Genomic DNA, 20,447 nt, shown 5'->3' with positions numbered 1-20,447 from the left:
ACTGTGCTTTGGCTCAGCGCAGTGGCTCATGCCTTTAATCTTAGCACTTTGGGAGTCCGAGGGGGGGCAGATCACCCAGGGTCAGGAGTTCGAGACCAGCCTGGCCAACAAGGCGAAACCCTGTCTCTACTAAAAATACAAAAATTAGCCAGGCGTGGTGGTGCACGTCTGCAGTCCCAGCTACTCGGGAGGCTGATGCAGGAGAATTGCTTGAACCCAGGAGGTGGAGGTTGCAGTGAGCCAAGATCATATCACTACATTCCAGCCTGGGTGACAGAGTGAGACCCTGTCAAAAAAAAAAAAAAAGGCAGTTCATAGAAGAGTACTAGAAAACAGCAAGTAAATATGTGAAAAGAGGTTAAGCTTTACTAGTAATCACGTAAATACAAACCAAAACGACAGTGGGATAACTTCTTTTGCTTATCAGATTATCAGTCTTTAAAAGTTTTGCCCACAGTCTGGGTGCGGTGGCTCACACCTGGATTACACCTGTAATCCCAGCACTTTGGGAGGCCGAGGCTGGCGGATCATGAGGTCAGGAGATCGAGACCATCCTGGCTAACACAGTGAAACCCCGTCTCTACTAAAAATACAAAAAATTAGGGCGTGGTGGTGGCCACCTGTAGTCCCAACTACTTGGGAGGCTGAGGCAGGAGAATGGCGTGAACCCGGGAGGTGGCACTTGCAGTGAGGGGAGATCGCGCCACTGCACTCCAGCCTGGGCAACAGAGCCAGACTCCATCTAAAAAAAGAAAAAAGTTTTGCCCGCATCTCAGCCTGGCATGGTGGCTCACACTTGTAATCCTAGCACTTAGGGAGGACAAGGCGGGTGGATCATCTGAGGTCCAGAGTTTGAGACCAGCCTAGCCAACATGGTGAAACTCCATCTCTACTAAAAAAATACAAAAATTAGCCGGATGTGGTGGCAAGCACCTGTAATCCCAGCTACCCAGGAGGCTGAGACAGGAGAATTGCTCCAACCTGGGAGGCAGTTGCAGTGAGCTGAGGCTGAGCCACCGCACTCCAGCCTGGGCAACAGAGCAAGACCTCTGTCCTCCGTCACCCGTTCCCCTCCCTGCCAAAAAAAAAAGAATCTTGCCCGCATCCATGTTAGTGAGTAAGGAAATAGATCCTCTCATGCACTGTTGCTGGGATTGAATTACTGAAGCCTTTGTTGAAAGTATCTATCAGTGTTTATTAAACATGTTTAAATGCTGTACCTTTCAACATAGCAATTTTACTTCTGGAAATTTATCTGACAGAAATAAGAGCAAGTTGTTTTCTGGTATCCATCCACCCTGCCTTCCTCAGTAACAGAGCCTGTGATGCTGAGTTGGGCACGTGGTCACCTGGAATAATGATGTTTCCCATCACACCTTATAGTTAGGTTTGATCTTGCACTGCAGTACTGGCAATACAATATACACAGAAGTAGCAGCTTCCAGGAAGTAACCTCTAAAAGGAGGAGTGATGCTCGCTGGCATTTGTTTCTTTCTTCCTCCTGCAATACAGGCTGCTGGCTGGAGCTCTGGGAGCAAGATGGGCCATGCAGGATTCTTGGGAGTGGAAGCTGCGAAGGGCAGAGACAGCAAGGTAGCAGGAGCCTGAGCCCTGAATCCAGGGAGCTCCAGACCAGTCCTGACCTGACCTCCTCCAGACTTCTTGAACATAAGACAGTGAAATATCTATCTTGGCAACAAACATGTGAAAAAAATGGTCAACATCACCAATCATCAGGGAAATGCAAATGAAAACCACAGTGAAATACCATTTTACCCCAGTCAGAATGGCCCTTATTAAAAATTTTTTAAAGAAAGAATTTGGCACAGATGTGGTGAAAAGGGAACACTTATACACTATTGGTGGGGATGTAAATTAGTACAACCTCTATGGAAAACAGTATGGAGATTTATCAAGGAACTAAAACTAGATCAACCTGCCATTCAATCCAGCAATCCTACTACTGGGCATCAACCCAAAGGAAAAGAAGTCATTATATCAAAAGAAACTTGCATACATATGTTTATTGCAGCACAATTCACAATTGCAATGATATCAAACCAACCCAGGTACCCACTGACCAATGAATGAATATAGAAAATGTGGTATATGTATACCATGGAATACTACCCAGCCATAAAAAAGAGTGAAATCGCGTCTTTTGCAGCACTTTGGATGGAACTGGAGGCCATTATCCTAAGTGAAGTAACTCAGAAATGGAAAACCAAGTACCAGATGTTTTCACTTGTAAGTGGGAGCTAAGCTATGGGTATGCAAAGGTATACAGAGTGGTATGATGGACACTGGGGACAGAGAAGTGGGGAGGGTGGAAGGGGATGAGGAACAAGGAATCACCTGTTGGGGACAATGTACAGTATTCCAGGGATGGGTGCACTAAAAACCCAGATTTCACCACTACACAGTTCATCCATGTAACCAAAAACCACTTGTACCCCTAAAACTATTGAAATAAAAATAAATGAATGCAAATATTTTAAAAATCTATCTTGGCTAAGCCACAATTATTTGGGCCATTCTTTTGCTCTCCAAGCCCAGTCCTAACTAATTCGAATGCATAAAGATGTAGGATTGGCCCTCCATATCCCTGGATTCTGCATCCATGGATTCTACCAACCACAGACGGAAATTTTTTGTGTTTTAAATGATGGTTGTGTCTGAACTGAACATATACAGATTTTTTCTTGTCATTATTCCCTAAACAATACAGTAAAACAGTAAATTATGTAGCATTTACATTGTATTAGGTATTATAAATAGTCCAGAGATTATTTAAACTGTACAAGAGGATGTGTGTAGGTTTTATGGAAATACTATGCCATTTTATATCAGGGAATTTCATATCTGACTTGGGGCATTGTAGAACCAACCCTCCATGGATACTGAGTGACAACTATAGATACAGATAGGTTTATTGAAGTGTTGTCTGAAATAATAATGAATAACAATCTGAATATGTGTTGATAAGGCAATGGTTGAGTCCATTGTGGGCCATTTGTTTGTTCATTTGACAGATATTTTTGAGCATCTACTCTGAGTCTGGATAAAAGGAGACAAAACTGTCACTTCATGGGATGCTCATTCAAATGGGAAACATCCAAATTATGGGATATGACGAAGTTATTAAAAAGAACAAGCCGTTATGTATGTACTATTGTTCTGGATACATTGCTTATTTATTTTGATTTATACTTAGAGATGGAGTCTTGCTCTGTCACCCAGGCTGGAGTACAGTGGCGTGGTCTCAGTTCACCTATACCTCTGCCTCCCGGGTTCAAGCAATTCTCCTGTCTCAGCCTCCTGAGTAGCTGGGATTACAGGTGTGCACCCTCATGCCCGGCTAATTTTTGTATTTGAGTAGAGACGGAGCTTCACCATGTTGGCCAGACTGGTCTCCAACTCCTGGCCTTAAGCAGTCTGCCCTCCCCGGCCTCCCAAAGTGTTGGGACCACAAGCGTGAGCCACTGTGCCCAGCCTGAATACATCACTTAGCTTAAAAGTTAGAGATATGCCATATTAACCTTTTATTTTTATTTTTTAATTTTCTGTACTCTTGCTAATCTGGCATCTTAAGGCGTTGCTGATCATGGAGAAACCGACCCTCCCAGGGCTGGCTAATTCCTACAATAGCAAACGACTCCCCTAGGAATGCACTTCACATTTTCACGAATCCAGAGCCCATCCCTGCCACCTCCCTCCTTTACTGACCTCTGCCAGGTTGGGCCACTGTCCCTCTGCTCGAATCACACCAGGGCCAGGCACAAGCAACTAGGGTAGTGCCCATATCCATTATTCAGACTAGGCACTCCTGTACCTACCTGTCCTGCTGACCCTGCCTTGCCCATTTCTTTCTGGGAAACCACAATAAAGGCTCTTGGCCAGCCTTTGCCCTCACTCCTGCTGCCTCCTGATTGACCCTGGCACTTCCCCAAGTGGCCCTGCCTGTTACAGTGTTCCTCTCCTCTCAGGAAATGGGAATAATAAACTCTCTCTTTTCTTTGGAGACAGACAGGTTCTCGCTGTCACCCATGCTGGAGTGCAGTGGCGCGATCATAGCTCGCTGCAGCCTCAACTCCTGGCTCAAGTGATTCCCCTGTCTCAGCCTCCTGAATAGCTGGGACTCAGGCGTGCACCACTGTGCTTGGCTAATTATTTTCATTTTCATTTTTGTAGATATGAAGTCTCAATATGTTGTCTCAAACTGCTGGCCTCAAGTGATCCTCCTACCTTGGCCACCTGAAGCACTGGGGTTAGAGGCACGTGCCGCCGTGCCTGGCCAAAACTATGTTTTTAATAGAGTTGTTTCCTGATTAGTTGGCCTCACCATACCTGAATAATAATGAAACTTACATTTTAAAACATATAGTGTGATCCCGTTTTATGTTTTAAAAATCTACAAATCCATGTGTTTGCATGTGTTTCAAAAAATAAACGAAAATTCAGGGATAGAGATTTTAAAAATTGTTAACAGTCGGCTGGGCACATTGGCTCACGCCTGTAATCCCAGCAATTTAGAAGGCCAAGGTGGGGGGACTACTTGAGGCCAGGAGTTTGAGACCAGCCTGGGCAACATGGGAAACCCTGTCTCTACTAAAAGAAATACAAAAATTATCTGGGCGGGTGTGGTTGCACGCGCCTGTCATCCTAGCTACTCTTGAAGCTGAGTCAGGAGAACTGCTTGAACCCGGGAAGTGGAGGTTGCAGTCAGCTGAGATTGCGCCACTGCACTCCAGCCTGGGCGACAGAGCAAGACTTTGTCCCCCACCACAAAAAAAAAATTGTTAACCGTAATTGTGCCAAGGAAGTACATTCCAATTATTGGAGGGTGACAGGCAAAGATGACTCATTTTACTTTAGGCATTCCAGCATTAGTTGAATCTTCACAGAAGCATGTGTGACTTTTGTAAGAAAATGAAATATACAAATATATATAAATATATATTTATATATATATAGCATTGCATTTCAAATATATATATATATATTGCATTGCATTTCATTCTTTCGCTCTCCTCTCACCTCCTTCCTCTGTCACACCTGAGCTGTGTACACCTGCGGCTTCTGGCGCTGTGCCCGGCAGCTCAGCCGTCTGCTCGCCCACAGGTCCCCTCTGCAGGGCAGCTTTCCCTGCATCTCTTCAGACCCTTCCCATCTTTTCTAAATGTGTTGAAATACCTAGCCTGCTGAATGCACCTCTGTATCATTGGCATTGTGGGATTAGTGCTGTTTTATTACTCGCAATCACTTTAATGGGATCGCCAGGAGAAAAGGAATCTAAACCCTCAGAAGGCTGGTGGTCTCTGTAGGTGGTAAGTCCCTGCACAAGAGTCAGGCATCCAGCATCTTGACCTGTCTGAGAATGTCACGGCACCTAGGATGGTTAGCCACAGTCAAACAGTGGGAGGAATAGGCCCAGCCCTTGACAAAGATCCTCACAGTGAGATGGGTCAGGCCCTCGAAAAACAATAAATCTTTACTTGTAGGGACCACAGGGAAATTCAGTCCAGCAAACTAAATATTTGGAATCCACCTGCCTGGAAAACAGCTGGTATCGTAGCCAAGCGGTTGGTGGGGAAGTGGAGGGGGTTTCCAATACACATACGGTCCCGTCAGATAGTGGGACAGAGGAGTGGGGCTTGTGGGATGGATAGTTTCAGGGAGCACATTCTGGGGTCAGGCAGCCTGTAAGACAGAAGTCAGCTCAAGTTCAGGAACAGGCAGCTACTCCTAGGTAGAGGCATCATGCTCTCACCAAATGTTTGTGGAGCACCTTCCCTGAGCCTGCAGGACCAGCAGGAGCGAGCCAGTACTCACCATGGCGATGACCTGGCTGGAGCCTGGGGCAGGGCCCTGCATCCCGGACTACTCAATGCTGGTCCACAGACAGGATGCTATCGACCACAAATCACAACGATACCACTTTACCAGTCGTGTGACTTTCTGCCACTTAACTTCTCTGAGCCTCATTGTTCTTGTTTCAAAAATGAAAAGAATGAACCTCAGCTCGTGGGGTTGCTGCAGTGTTCAACGAATAACCCCATGTACTGAGCAGCCACTCAATCATGCAGCCAGCTCACCTGCTTGCACTGTGGGCCCCTGAGGTGCTGGGAGGTAGGTGGGCTTTGCTGTGGAGTAACCAGTTTCAGAGATTGGCTATGAGTCCTTTGGAGACTTGACTAGCTCAAACTCCTCGGAGCTCAACTGGGCCTGAGGGCAGTCTCCAGATTTGACTCAAATTATTTCAAGGAAGGGGAAAAAAGAGACATCAGAAGCCCTTGAAACTTACCTTGTTGGCCAGACGTGGTGGCTCACGTCTGTAATCCCAGCACTTTGGGAGGCCAAGGTGGGCGGATCACGAGGTCAGGAGTTTGAGACCAGCCTGGCCAACACAGTGAAATCTCCTGTCTCTACTAAACATACAAAAATTAGCCGGGTGGTGGCATGCACCTGTAGTCCCAGCTACTCGGGAGGCTGAGGCAGGAGAATCGCTTGAACCTGGGAGACAGAACTTGCAGTGAGCTGAAACGGGGCCGTTGCACTCCAGCCTGGGTGACAGAGGAAGACTGTTAACCTGCCACATACGTGGAGTGAGAGAGAAACAAAGATCTTCCAGGCTCCCAGGCCTTTCCGACTTTGGCAAATTCCAGCACAAATAGGGAAGGAAAACGCTGAGGGCTGTCTCTTGTAAGTGAAGGGTGGATAAATAATAGTGCTCCTTTGTCTGGACCCTCTGATCTCAAGATTTCAAAGAATGCTAGACAAGGACCTAGTGGCAGATAAGATTTTTCTCTGTTTTCTAGATGGGTAGTTGGAGGCTCAGTTGATAGGTGGGAACAGAATCAAGAACACAGTGTAGGTCAGACGCTTTAGAGCTGAGAAGGGGTGTCACAGATGCGTGAATGCAGGGGTTTTCCAATTTAAGTGTGCATCCAAAGACGTGAGACAATCTTTCAAAATGCACACTCACGGGCCTCACCCCAGGAGACTCTGATTCAGGAAATCTGGGCGTGGGTCTTGGATTTTAAACCTTAACATAGGCTTTCAGGTGCTGTGTTTATCATACTCTGAGAAACTTTGGTCTAGAGAGAGTCGGGGGGCTGAGCCTTCTCTTCGGGGATTGACCCCGGAGTGAGCAGGCACATCTCTGGGTATTTTATCCAAGGATAGAAATCTATAACAATTCTACTATCAAACTTTATCTTCTGGAGGGAAAGGCATGACGGAATACACATTCAAGGGGCTTAGGCACACTCAGTGCTTCTTTTTCTTTTTTCTTTTATTTGAGAAAGAGTCTCACTCTGTCGCTCAGGCTGGAATGCAGTGGCATAATCACGGCTCACTGCAGCCTGGAACTCCTGGGCTCAAGTGATCCTCTCACCTCAGCCTCCCAAGTGACTGGATCTATGGGTGTGCACCACCACACCCAGCTAATTTTTTTCTTTTTTTTTTTTTTTAGAGATAGAGTCTTGCTATGTTGCCCAGGCTGGTCTCAAACTCCTGGGCTCAAGCGATCCTTGGCCTTCCCACGTATTGGGATCACAGGTGTGAGCACTGCACTCAGCCAAGACTCTTTCTGTAAGGCCACATTCACAGGTCTCAGGTGCACAGATCTTTTTGGGGGACACCATTCTACCCATCACACCTCCCCCAACTCCCCATCACTATGGTCATTAGTTACTGCAGCATCACTGAGGGTCAGTCTCCACTATAGCATAACCTCACAGGCAGGAACCACCCGTAAACATAGGTTCTGTAGTGCCCAGTGCCTGGAACATATTAGGTACTCAATTTTCTTTTTTTCTTTTTATTTTTTCGACACAGAGTTTCAGTCTTGTTGCCTAGGCTAGAGTGCAGTGGCGTGATCTCCACTCACTGCAACCTCTGCCTCCCGAGTTCAAGCAATTCTCATGCCTCAGCCTCCTGAGTAGCTGGGATTACAGGCATGTGCCACCATGCCAGGCTAATTTTTCTATTATTAGTAGAGACAGGGTTTCTCCATTCTCCATGTTGGTCAGGCTGGTCTCAAACTCCCGACCTCAGGTGATCCACCCACCTCGGTCTCCCAAAGTGCTGGGATTACAGTTGTGAGTCGCCGTGCCTGGCCAACGTACTCAATTTTCATTCAATACATTTTGTTTCATTGATCTGCTTGTTGGATAATCCAATAGTACTACTGTTTTATTAAGTATTTGTGTAGTTTAATAAAATGCATTACTAGCATTAACAGTTATTGGATATAGTTATTCCTAAAATTGCATAACTGCTTTTACTCCTAAAATTGCATCGCTCCTGCAGCATTCTTTAAAAGACACACTGAACTGCGTGGTGGCCTAAATCGCTCCTCAGTACTCCTGTTTTAAAAACGTCTTCCACTCTTTCCCGTGTGCGAAAGTCCCAGACTTGTGGAGTTGTGGATTCTGGAACTGCACAAGTCAGGGCTCACCATGAAGCCAGGTTTTAGTCTTTGTGGGGTAGCTTCAGCAGCTGAGGGGGCATTGGTGACCATGGCAGTTGTGGTGGGGTCAAGGAGGCTTTGGTGAGGACTGAGGTCTGAGTGGAGGTGAAGGAACAGAGGGAGGAAGTGAAGGAGCAGGAAGAGGTGGTGGGGAGGAGGAAGAGGTGATGGGGGAGAGGAGGAGGCAGTAATGGAAGAAGAAGAGGAGGTGGGGGAGGAGGAAGAGGTGGAGGAGGAGGAGGAAGAGGTGGTGGGGGAGGAGGAGATGGGGAGGAGGTGGTGGGGGAGGAGGATGAGGTGGTAGGGGAGGAGGAAGAGGTGGTGGGGGAGGAGGAAGAAGTGGTGGGGGAGGAGGAAGAGCTGGTGGGGTGGAGGAGGAGATGGGGAGGAGGACGAGGTGGTGGGGGAGGAGGAAGAGCTGGTGGGGTGGAGGAGGAGATGGAGGAGGAGGAAGAGGTGGTGGAGGATTCCCTTCTGGTGGCCACCGGGGTGGTGGTGGGGTAAAGAAGGAGGAAAGCAGTCTGGGAAGAATGTGACAGTGGATCCGTATGGGCTGAGGTGTCTCACTGTGGAGGAAAGGATCAGATCATGCAGTAGTCACTGAGAATCTTGTCCCTGGAGAATCAGTTTATGGAGAGGAGAGAATCCCCATTTCACCGGGAGATGGCAGCATGGAGTCCCAAGCATGGAACCCCTTCCACATCAAGCCAGGGCCCAGGTGCTCTCCCTCGGGGCTGCCTCGGACACCACCGTCTCCCATGTCTCTGACATTGTAGGCCCAGGTGGTCTAGTCTAGGCCGTGGAGTCCTCCCACCGCTCTGGCCTTGCCTCATTAACTTGACCAAGAAAAGGACCAACATCCTTCCTGTGATGGAGGGTGCTCGGCGGCAGCAGTACCACGTGCTCATGGCCATGGTGGATGTGACTTTGGCTGACCTGGCCCTGCCAGGGCAAACCCGGATTGTGGCCCTGAATGCCCACCCCTTCCTGCCGATTGGAGGACAGTGCGATGTCCACCAAGGCCAATTGCATGGAGTCCAAGCCCAGCAGAGACTGTGTTTGCCTGCGATGTGAAAAGGATGGAACAAGAGAACGCGAAGCCCTGGAGCAGCTGGCCCTAGAGCCACACCAGAGAGACCAGCTTGTGGTCCTGGGAGTGGACAGGCCACCCGCCAAGGCGAAGACCTGGAGTTCAGCACATTCCGGACTGCCATGAAGCGTGTCGATGGTGTGGCCAGGGGAGTTTCTTTTTCTCTTCTTAATTATTTTTAGGGGTGAGGGTGGGAGGGGCTGGATTGAGGAATTCACAAGGGGAGTTTTTCTATTAAAAGACTCATCCGTCACAAAAACATCTTCCAGGCCAGGCATGGTGGCTCATGCCCGGAATGCCAGCACTTTGGGAGGCTGAGGAAGGAGGATCGCTTGAGGCCAGGAGTTCAGGGCCTCAATTGTTTATAAATTACCCAATATAAGCTATTTTGTTACAGCAGCAGGAACAGACCAAGACAGGACCCATTTGCACTATTTTTAACTCTTGTCCAAGATATGTTTGCTAGTATTTATTTATTTATTTATTCAGATGGAGTCTGGCTCTGTTGCCCAGGCTGGAGTGCAGTGGTGCGATTTCAGCTCACTGCAACCTCCACCTCCCGAGTTCAACTGATTCTCCTGCCTCAGCCTCCCAAGTAACTGGGATTATGGGAATGCACCACCATGCCCGGCTAATTTTTTTGTATTTTTGGTAGAGACAGGGATTCGCCATGTTATCCAGGCTGGTCTCGAACTCTTGACCTCAGGTGATCCACCCTCCTCGGCCTCCCAAAGTGCTGGGATTATAGGCATGAGCCACCTCACCTAGGCTAGTATTTTATTTAGAATGTGTGCATCTATCATAAATGATATTGGTCTCGTTTCGTTGTGCCCGCAGCAAGGTATTTGCCAGATGTGTTGGTGCCAGAGTTGTTTTGACATCAAGAAATGAACCGGAAAGCCTTCTTTCTTTTTCTGTGTGCGGGTGTGGTTGCAAAGCACGGACTATAGTAGTAACCACTAGAGCTGGCCTCACCGAGTGTGTGCAAAGACAGCCCATGAAAAGAACAATTGGAAATACTGCTTACGGGTGGTATTTTGCACTGGTGGACAGACCATTTTGTTCCCAGGTGTTTGCGGAGCGAAACAGATTGTGTTTCTGCCTTCCCATCTGGCATAGAGGGTCAGCGCCGCTGGCCTCACAGCTGGCTGGTTGGAATTTTGCTCGATCCTCCAGCATGCGTCCATGCCATCCCCCCGAGCTTCAGCAACACAGCCTGGAAGGTAGAGGAGATGCAGGGCGGATAGAGATGGGCCTCAATTCAATTCCTCTGAATTGCTTCATTTGCCGGGACTAAGGGAAGTGAGCGAGGCCGTGATTCAAAGGCAGCAGCATCTGTGTGTTTGAAGGCCTAAGTTGTATTGTGGAAGCACAGAGTTTCATTGTTGGCTTTAAAAATAATGTTCACAGCAGCTCTTAAAAAAGAAGTAGAAGAAGGTCATCAGAGGCAAGGAGATTAGACTCTGAATCTAGTTTTCTTTATCTTTGCAGAAGAGAAGGTTTTATTGGAAAGGTTTTATCACCAGCAAATAGGTTGACAGGCTAATGCAGTCACCAGCTCCATTTAGAATGGGACTGGAAAGTAATAGAAACCTCTTCCTATTTTATAGTTGCCCCTGTACCTGCCGGATGGACTAGACATCGTCAACTGTGGGGTGACTGGAATAAATGGAGAAAGGAGTCAGAACCCCAAGTGACTTGTTACAGCCCTCTCTTTTCAGCTAGAGCCTGACAATCATTCATACTTTAACATATAACATGACAAATGTATACAAGAGAAAGCGACGAAGTGTCATGCAGTAAACACTGAACACTGTTCATTTCAATATATGGACATTTTAAACTAAATTACAGAAAGTTTTTTCCTCCTAAATTTCACCTCAGGGATTATGAACTAAATGTCATTCTGACATGGTTTTAAATGACCTGATGATGATTATCATCAGATTATCATGCGGCTGGAACAATACTGACATAGAAATAATTGCTTTTTGACAGGTGGTCGGGCAGTTTCCTGATTAGATCTACAAATGCAATGTCAGCAAGCCGCCCATACACGCCTCCCCGGCCCTCAATGAAGGCCCTCCTTCTCTGAGAGTCCAGCTTCTTGAAGCTTAGAGGCTTTAATAGTGAGTGACCAAGGGCCTCTGACAAAGACTCTTCTATTGCCTTTCCAACATTTATAGTGCCCGTGTCATATAGAACCATCTTTAGTTGCAAATGAGACTATCGGGTGAAGTGAATATTCTTAATTTTTTAATACTGTACCAATGAAGGAACAGAGTAACAAAGTCTTGTGAATTTAAAAAAAAAAAAAAATCCGGCCAGGCTCAGTGGCTCATGGCTGTAATCCCAGCACTTTGGAAGGCCAAGGCGGGTGCATCACCTGAGGTCAGGAGTTCGAGACCAGCCTGGCCAACATGGTGAAACCTCATCTCTACTAAAAACACAAAAATTAGCCAGGCGTGGTGGTGTGCACACCTGTAATCCCAGCTACTCAGGAGGCTGAGGCAGGAGAATCTCTTGAACCCAGGAGGCAGAGGTTGCATTGAGCCGAGATCATGCCATTGCAGTACAGCCTGGGCAACAAGAACAAAATTCCATCTAAAAGTAAATAAATTGTTTTAAAAAAATCCCTCTCTCAGTCGATCTACAACACATAAGTGAATGATGCATTCTCCAGGCAAACTGCGCTCTGGAAAGGTTCTGTTTTGGCTGAAGGACAGCTAGCAACCAGCCATGAGAAAGCGTGCACATACGGACAGCAGCTGCCTTGCAAAGACTGGTGAACAGGGCAATGTTCACGGGTTCGCGAATTCCGGAAGTATTCATGGAAACTCATGTTTCCAGGTATTCCAAGTATTCATGGAAACTCATGGAAACTCTTCTAGGTGCTAGGGATACAGCACAGAACAGAACAGACAGAAATGCCTGCTCTCCTGGAGCCTTTGTTCAATGGGGGATACAGATAATAAATCAGTAAGGATGTGGGGTGTTAGACAGTGGTCTGTCCTCAGGAGGGAAACTAAGGAGGGAAGGGAGGGGGGCTCTACAGGGAATGGGTGGCAGTTTTTAGCTGAGGTGTCCAGGAAAGGCCTCAAGAGAAGGCAACATTTGAATAAAGACCTGCAGGAGATGGTGGGGCAGCCATAAGGGTATCTCTCAGGAACAAAGGCCACCACAGTTGGAGCATGTTTGGGTATTGGAGGATGTGGGGCAAGAGAACCAAGAGAAGGAGGAAGAAGGGTCAGAGATTCAGGGAGGGTCCCGGTACCGTGGGCCTGCGAGCCTTGTATGGCCTTGGATTGAATTTCAGTAACAGAAACAGACTGAATTTCAGAAACTCTCTATTGGAGGGTTTGGAGCTGAGGAATTCCGCGATCTAATCATATTTGAATGGAGTGGCTTGACTTGAGTTGAGAAGAGACCGCAGCAGGCAAAGGTGGAAGCGGGTGACGAGCCAGGAGGATCGTGGGAGCTGGGGAGTGGGTTAGCAGAGGGTGGATTCTGGACACATTTTGAAGGCGGAACTGACAGAATTTGCTGAAGACTGGAAGTGGGAGTGAGAGAAAAGAGAAGTTGAAGATGACTGTATCAAATATATCTCTTAAGATATTTTATCATATATATAGATTTTGTCTGAGCAACGTGAAGAATAAAGTTATCATTTGCAAAAAAGCCCAGAGGAGCAGGGGTTTTTTGGGAAGGATCATGGGAGGAGTTGATAGAAATGGCTATCAGGCCAGGTGTGGTGGCTCACGCCTGTAATCCCAGCACTTTGAGAGGCCGAGGCAGGAGGATCACTTAAGGCCAGGAGTTGGAGACGAGACTTGGCAACATACCAAGATGTTTCTCTACAGAAACATTTTTATTAAATTTATATATATGTGTGTATATACATGTGTGTGTGTGTGTGTGTGTGTGTGTATATATATATATTTTTTTGAGACGGAACTCTGTCACCCGGGTTGGAGTGCGGTGGCACGATCTCAGCTCACTGCAGCCTCCACCCCCTGGGTTCAAGTGATTCTCCTGCTTCAGCCTCCTTAGTAGCTGGGATTACAGACACATGCCACCATGCCCGGCTAATTTTTGTATTTTTCGTAGAGAAAGGGTTTCACCATGTTGGTCAGGCTGGTCTCAAACTCCTGACCTCAGGTGATCCACCCGCCTCGGCCTCCCAAAGTACTGGGATTACAGGTGTGAGCCACTGCGCCCGGCCTAAATTTATATATATTTTTAATGGAGACAGGGTTTTAACGTGTTGCCCAGGCTGGTCAAAACTCCTGGGCTCAAGCGACCCTCCTGCCTCAACCTCCCAACGTGCTGGGATTACAGGCATGAGCTACTGTGCCTGGCCTAAATTTTTTAATGTACAAAAATTAAACTAAACTTAGAAATGGATATCAGGAGTCTGGGCACTGTAGGTTTCAGATGAGTGTTAGGCAACCGAGCGGAAGGTCGGCAGCTGCGAGTTTGCGGCTGGAGTTCAGGCGGAGGCCTGGGATGGAGGGGTGTAAATTCCATTCGGCAGTGTGGAGATGGCATTGAAAGCGATCAGACCAGTGACATCGATGAGGGAATCGAGGAATCTGTAACCCTTGCTTAGGGAATGATAACGGGAGGGGCAGAAGAGTGAAGGAGACCAAGAAAGGGGCTGCCAGGAGAGGCAGGCGGTGGTAGGCGAGTGTGGTGTCCCGGGGCCGAGTTTCTTCCAGGAGGAGAAGGAGACAGCTAGTCGGAAGCCTGCACAAAGTCAGGGAGAACCAGGCCTGGAAATTGGCCATCGGACTCAACAACACAGAGGACTTTGGTGACCCCGAGTAGACCAGATGAAGGGATGCATAAACCCAAATAGAGAGGCAGAGGAAAGGCTCCTGTGTCCCGGGCTGTTGTCTTGGATGCGTCCACATCAGCCTGCTCCTGAAACACAGCTGCACCTGTGCAGACCCAGGCTGCCGGGGGCATGTGGTGTCTTATTCTGGGCCATGTGGTAGGCTTGTCATCGGCCCTGCAGGGGCCTGACCCAGAGAGCTCTGCCAGTGCCCACCAGGTCACCTCTCTGAAATACGCAGAGGCAGGCTGGCAGCAGTGGAACCTGACTTTCCTGAGAGCCTGCGTGGGAAAGGCGATGAACCAGGAGGGCTGCGAGGGATCACTGCAGGATAAGGCTTCCTTTGGGCAGGAGGCATAGACAATGACAAGCAGATTACAGTGCAGTGGCTGCCTGGGGGCAGGAGAAGTGAGAAGCATCACAAGAAAAAGAGATGGAGACAGTGGCAGAGTCAGGTGAATGGTGGGGCACTAGAGTTGTTAGTTTCCAGAACCACCCACCAGCCCCAGACCCTCCAGGCTCCTCCAGATCCTTGCTCACCCATCGCTGTGTGTCTGCACGTGAAAGCTCCAGTGCTTGAGCTAAACTCGAGGGCAAGAAAGACACCCAAATGCCACAACGGCCACAATTTTACTAATGCAGAGCATGATCTGGGCACGATGTGGTCACAGGTTCTTGAATTAAAGCAAAAGGACATAAACAAAATAGTGAATGCCACAGGAAGACTTAGGATCACAGAGAAGGTGTCAGGATTGATTTACAGTGTGATAATGAAACGCGGGTCTTCCTGCCTAACAGGAAAGGTGTCAGTGTCTTACTGACTTCTTCCTTCCTGGCTTGACTGATCATGGGATGAAGTGAGGAGAATGATGGGAAGGCCAGCTGTTCATAGTGACGCTATGGAATGATTTTTTGCTCTTTTAGACAGACCAGGTAGATGTCACCCTCAAACTGTGAGCACCGAGTGAGCTGGGCCTTGGATTCCTGAGGTTTAGTGACCAGGTAGCAGGCATTTTTTTTTTTTTTTTTTTTGAGATGGTGTTTCACTCTTGTTGCTCAGGCTGTTATACAATGCTGCGATCTCGGCTCACTGCAACTTCTGCCTCCCGGGTTCAAGGGATTCTCCTGCCTCGGCCTCCCGAATAGCTGGGATTACAGGCACCTGCCACCATGCCCGACTGATTTTGTATTTTTAGTAAAGATGGGGTTTCCCCATGTCGGCCAGGCTGGTCTCGAACTCCTGACCTCAGGTGATCTGCCCACCTCAGCCTCCCAAAGTGCTGGGACTACAGGCATGAGCCATCGCGTCCAGGCCACAGGCATTTTAAAAAGATACCCTGGTGTCACTAGACCTTTGACTGGGGTTGTTATTTTTGTTGAGGTCAGTGGTAAAATTTGTTTTTTTTTTTCACACTTTCTGTACAAAATTCAGAATTTGTTATGGTTCTGAGCACTGGGGTCAGCTATCAGGAAGGTTCTACAAGGGATCAGGAAACTTCCCAAACTAAAGCATCTTAGTTTTTTAGGATCTCTGTTTTAGGGCACTAAAGGAAGAAGTTTCTAGATCCATTCCTGAACCATGGACATTAAAAAAATATTAACTGTAGCCCCTAGATTTTTGTTTTGTGCTATGTGTGCTGAGTTCAATACTTATTACAATGATGTTTACCTTTATTTTATTTTATTTGTTTTGAGACAGAGTCTCGCTCTGTCACCCAGGCTGGAGTGCAGTGGCACAATCTAGGTTCACTGCAACCTCCACCTCCCAGGTTCAAGCGACTCTCCTGCCTCAGCCTCCCAGGTAGCTGGGATTACAGGCATGTGCATCCACACCTGGCTGATTTTTGTATTTTTAGTAGAGACTGGGTTTCACCATGTTAGCCAGGCTGGTCTTGAACTCCTGGCCTCAGGTGATCCACCTGCCTCGGCCTCCCAAAGTGCTAGGATTACAGGAGTGAGCCACCGCATCTGGCCTTATAATGATGTTTATTGAACACCTACTTTGTACCAGGTTGCATAACCATCACGGGAATGCCACATGAGTCAATGATAATGCTATTCCAGTCATGGAGTGTGGCATAGAAACTCAGTGCCTCACAGTACAATCCGAGGTACTCACACACTCGGCAGTAAAACCTCCCAGGAATTATTCTGGCTTACAGCCTATTCACTTTTATCACTGCCTTAATACAAAGACAATTTTATTACCCATTTACCCAGAGGGTTAAATTAATATTTACAAGAGTCATGGAGGCTGAGAAGTATTGTGAAATGTCTAGATGTGCCTTGTCAATACTGAGTTTTTCTTTGTCATCTCGTGGTCTCTCAGTGGTGTTAAATTAACCTAAACTTGGCCGGAGGACGCCTCCACACTCGAGCCCTGAAATAACAAACTGCAGCCTGGCTTAGTTCAGAAACCAGCTGAAAACCTATCACAGGAGTATACTTCTATAACGAACAGCCGAGCCTCAACTCATTACAGCAGCTGAGCTTCAGTCAACCTTGGGTGGCCAACTGAGTCAACTTAGGCAAACGCACAGCTGCAACCATTCAGCGCTAGGCTGCCCTTCCACTTTCTATCCTCAGCTACTGCCTGACCACCGTGCTGTCTGGCCAAGGTGCTTTGAACCTATTCCAGTGCAGGGGCTGCCTGATTCTGAAATCACGAATAAATAATCAATTAAGGGTTTTTTTTGTTTGTTTTTATTTTTGGAAACAGAGTCTCGTTCTGTTGCCCAGGGTGGAGTGTAGTGATACGATTTTGGCTCACTGCAACCTCTGCTTCCCGGGTTCAAGCCATTCTCCTGCCTTAGCCTCTTGAGTAGCTGGAATTACAGACACACGCCACCACACCCGGCTATTTTTTTTGTATTTTTAATAGAGACAGGGTTTCACCATGTTGGCTAAGCTGGTCATGAACTCCTGACCTCAAGTGATCTACCCGCTTTGGCCTCCCAAAGTGCTGGGATTACAGGCGTGGGCCACCATACCCGACCACAATTAAGATCTTTAAACTAAATTTGTTGTCATTTTGTCTTTTGACCATTGTGACAAAAAATACTTATTACATCTCCCTTATTTAAATAGAATCGATGGGAACCCCTCCTGGGGCCACCGTCTCCCCAAAGCCTCTGCAGACAGCTGGTCTGCTTAGCTGGGTGTCTTCCTTTTGGGCTGGGAAAGCTCTTCAGAGGCGACTGAGTGGGGCCAGTTGTGTTTTGCCCACACTATATGGCCAAGCTGGGAATCAGTCCCTTTAGGAGAAGCAGAGAATGGGGTGGAAACCTGGGCTTCGGAGCCCTGTGGCGCTGCAGAGACAGGCTCCAGGGACCAAGGCGCAGGGTCTTGGTCTATGTTTTCTTAGCTGTGTGAATTTGGGCACAAAGCTGAACACGTTACCGAGCCTCAGTTTCCTCATCTGTAAAAATGAAAAGGCCAAGTCAGAGGGTTGTACGAGTTCTGATGAGATGATGCAGCTCAGGACACACATTCATGAAACGCCAGCTTTTTCTCTGCGAGGCTCAGCCCTCTCTCCCCTGCAGGAGTGGTCAGCGAGGAGGGGCCAGGGCTGCCGCAAGTAGGAGGCCCAGGAAGCCGGGTATGGAAGAGGAGGAAGGTGGGATGGAGACAGGTCCAGAGGCCCCAAGGGATGGTTCCACAGCCCCCACTCTTGGCAAGTGGCAGGAGGCTGGGAATAGATGACAGAGATGGTTGGCCCGGTCACGCCCCCTGGAAGAATGCAGGCTTGAGGCTGGAAAGCGGCAAGGGCTCTGAGTTGCTGTCGCGCCTGGGTATCAGGCTAGTATAAAGCTATTTTGTGACATAGGGATTCAGGCATTGGCGTTTCCCTGCTCACGTTATCACCTGAAATACAATTACCTCGTCTGACAAGTGTTTTTCAGAATGTGTCCACTGAATATCCTGTGACCTCTTTTGATCCCAGGGAAGTAGGCAGGGAAGGTGGGATCCCCTGCCCCCATCCCCATCTCCCATGATAGGAGAGAAACCCAAGATAGTGAACGTCAAGGTCCCAGTGCAGAGGCTGAGCACAGAGCCACCGCGGGCTGAAGGACAGCACAGACCTCCTGACCCGATGCAGTTCTCTCCCCGGGAGCACAGTTCTCTCTCTTGTGGTTGAAAGGCCAATTCTGCAGTGAGGGCTCACCAAGGGCAGCTCACTTACACAGCATGGTTTGTTTGAACTGATTTATCTCTGTAGATATTGAACACACACACACACCAGAAACTCACATAGCAAAGGCTTAGGCAGGTCCCCTGAGTGAGCTCTGAGCAAGCTGCTCTCTGCTATCCAGGGCCTACATCCAGACCAGGAGGGCACCAATGGGCAGGTAGGTTCATACAACAAAAGGAAAAGCTGAGTAGGCCACAGCACAGCAATAATACAGCACTAACGACAATAGCTTATGTGTCCTCAATCCAGCCTCGGACATCGATGACAACAATTCCCACTTGCTGAGGATTTGCCTTGTACGTGTGCTATGGTTTTACAGGGCGATTCACTGAGGAATTCATTTGTGTTTTCCACGCTGTCGTTCTTGCTGTTGTCTTTGTTTCTCCTTTGCCATCCCAAGCATCGGGCTCTCTAGTCTCATGCTGGGGATTGTGTGAAATCTCACCTTCAGAGCACAAGACAGAGCCCTTGGAGGGCAAGAGGTGGAGGGTGCAGAGTGCCAGAGGCTTGGAGACAGCTCCCAAGGCTGGCAGCGGAATAGATGCGTGCGTGTGTGTGCGTGTGTGTGTGTGTGTTCTGCTGCTAATAAAGACAAGCCCTACTCCATCAGCCTACACTCAGCCCCCCCAGGAAGGAGGAAGGAACCCAGAGGGCTGGGCTGGGAGGGGGCCCTGGGAGGCCTGGAGCTGCCCTCCGTGGGTGACAGTCTTAGGGACAGGGTAGCTGGGCACGGCGAGGGCTTGGCATCACACTGATGGACTAGGGCTAAAGGCCCAGCACTGGGTTTCTGGACATCACAAGGTTACCAACGCCTCTTATGCTATCCTAGAGACAAAAACGAGACCTCAAATTCAACGGATTGAATTTCTCACCATAGATGCAAGCTGATTTAATATGATTTGGGAACAACCTGAATGTGGCAGTTTTTTTTTAATACTCCAAGTCTATGAGTAAAATTTATCACCATTAAATGTATATCACCGCAATACAAACTCCCAATAGTCTTATGAAGTGGGTGTCACTGACGTCCCCACTTTGCAGAGGAGGTTGAGTCTCAAAGGGTTAAGTAACTTGATCACTCACAGCAGAACTTTCAATGCAGACCCCCCTGCTTGGGAAGGCCACCTTCCCCGCATCATCCGTCTTCGGGTAATAATTGGTTATGGAATTTTCATTTCTGAATTTGGCGAAAACTTTATTCTGACATGGTTTCTCCTGAATTCCTTTATGAGAAATTGAATTCATGGTCTAGCACCCACCGTCCCGCCTCAGTTGGTCACAGCACCTGGATGCACGGCTCCCTGGGGGAGTGGGGTACTGTGGGCACTGAGGCCTGAAGAAGACCAGGGCCCATGGTGCCCACTAGATCCCCGCCCCAAACACCCTCCTCACCTGGGTCCCCTTTGGTCCTGTGCTGAGCTTCCTGACATCTCCCTTCCAGAGGCAGAAGCTGTTTTCCTCCCTGACAGGAGGGCACAGAAGGGCACAGAAGGTGTCACTCATCACGTGCCCCCAAGCCTCTTCCTCTTAGCTGTGCAGGGAATATTTAAAAACTAAAAAAAAAAAAAAAAAAAAAAAGAAAGAAAAGAAAAGAAAGAGAGACAGAAAAAAATGAAAGAAAGAGAAAGACAGGAAAGGGAAGGAAGGAAGAATGAAGGGAAGGGAAAGGAAGGAAGGAGGGAGGAAGGGAAGGAAGGGAAGCAAAGGAAAGAAAGAAGGAAGAAGAGAAAGAAGAGAAAGAAAGAAAGAAGGGAGGGAGGAAGGGAAGAAAGAGAAAGAAAGAAAAAGAAGAAAGAGAGAAAGAAAAGAAAAAAGAAAAGAAAGAGAAGGAGATCTCTAAAAGAGTTATTTGTAACAG

The 20,447-nt window shown here is 47.9% G+C and overlaps 1 pseudogene; it reads left to right on the top strand.

Annotated features, from left to right (window-relative positions):
- Positions 1-8,680: 8,680 nt before the first annotated feature.
- On the top strand, positions 8,681-9,689 carry LOC117084981 (annotated as a pseudogene).
- The last annotated feature ends 10,758 nt before the right edge of the window (positions 9,690-20,447 follow it).

The sequence above is a fragment of the Trachypithecus francoisi genome, unplaced genomic scaffold, assembly GCF_009764315.1.
Source record: "Trachypithecus francoisi isolate TF-2019V2 unplaced genomic scaffold, Tfra_2.0 Lachesis_group1, whole genome shotgun sequence".
In the NCBI taxonomy this organism is placed as follows: domain Eukaryota; kingdom Metazoa; phylum Chordata; class Mammalia; order Primates; family Cercopithecidae; genus Trachypithecus; species Trachypithecus francoisi.
The sequence above is the reverse complement of the archived record's forward strand: the minus strand, read 5'-3'. Positions and strand labels throughout refer to the sequence as shown.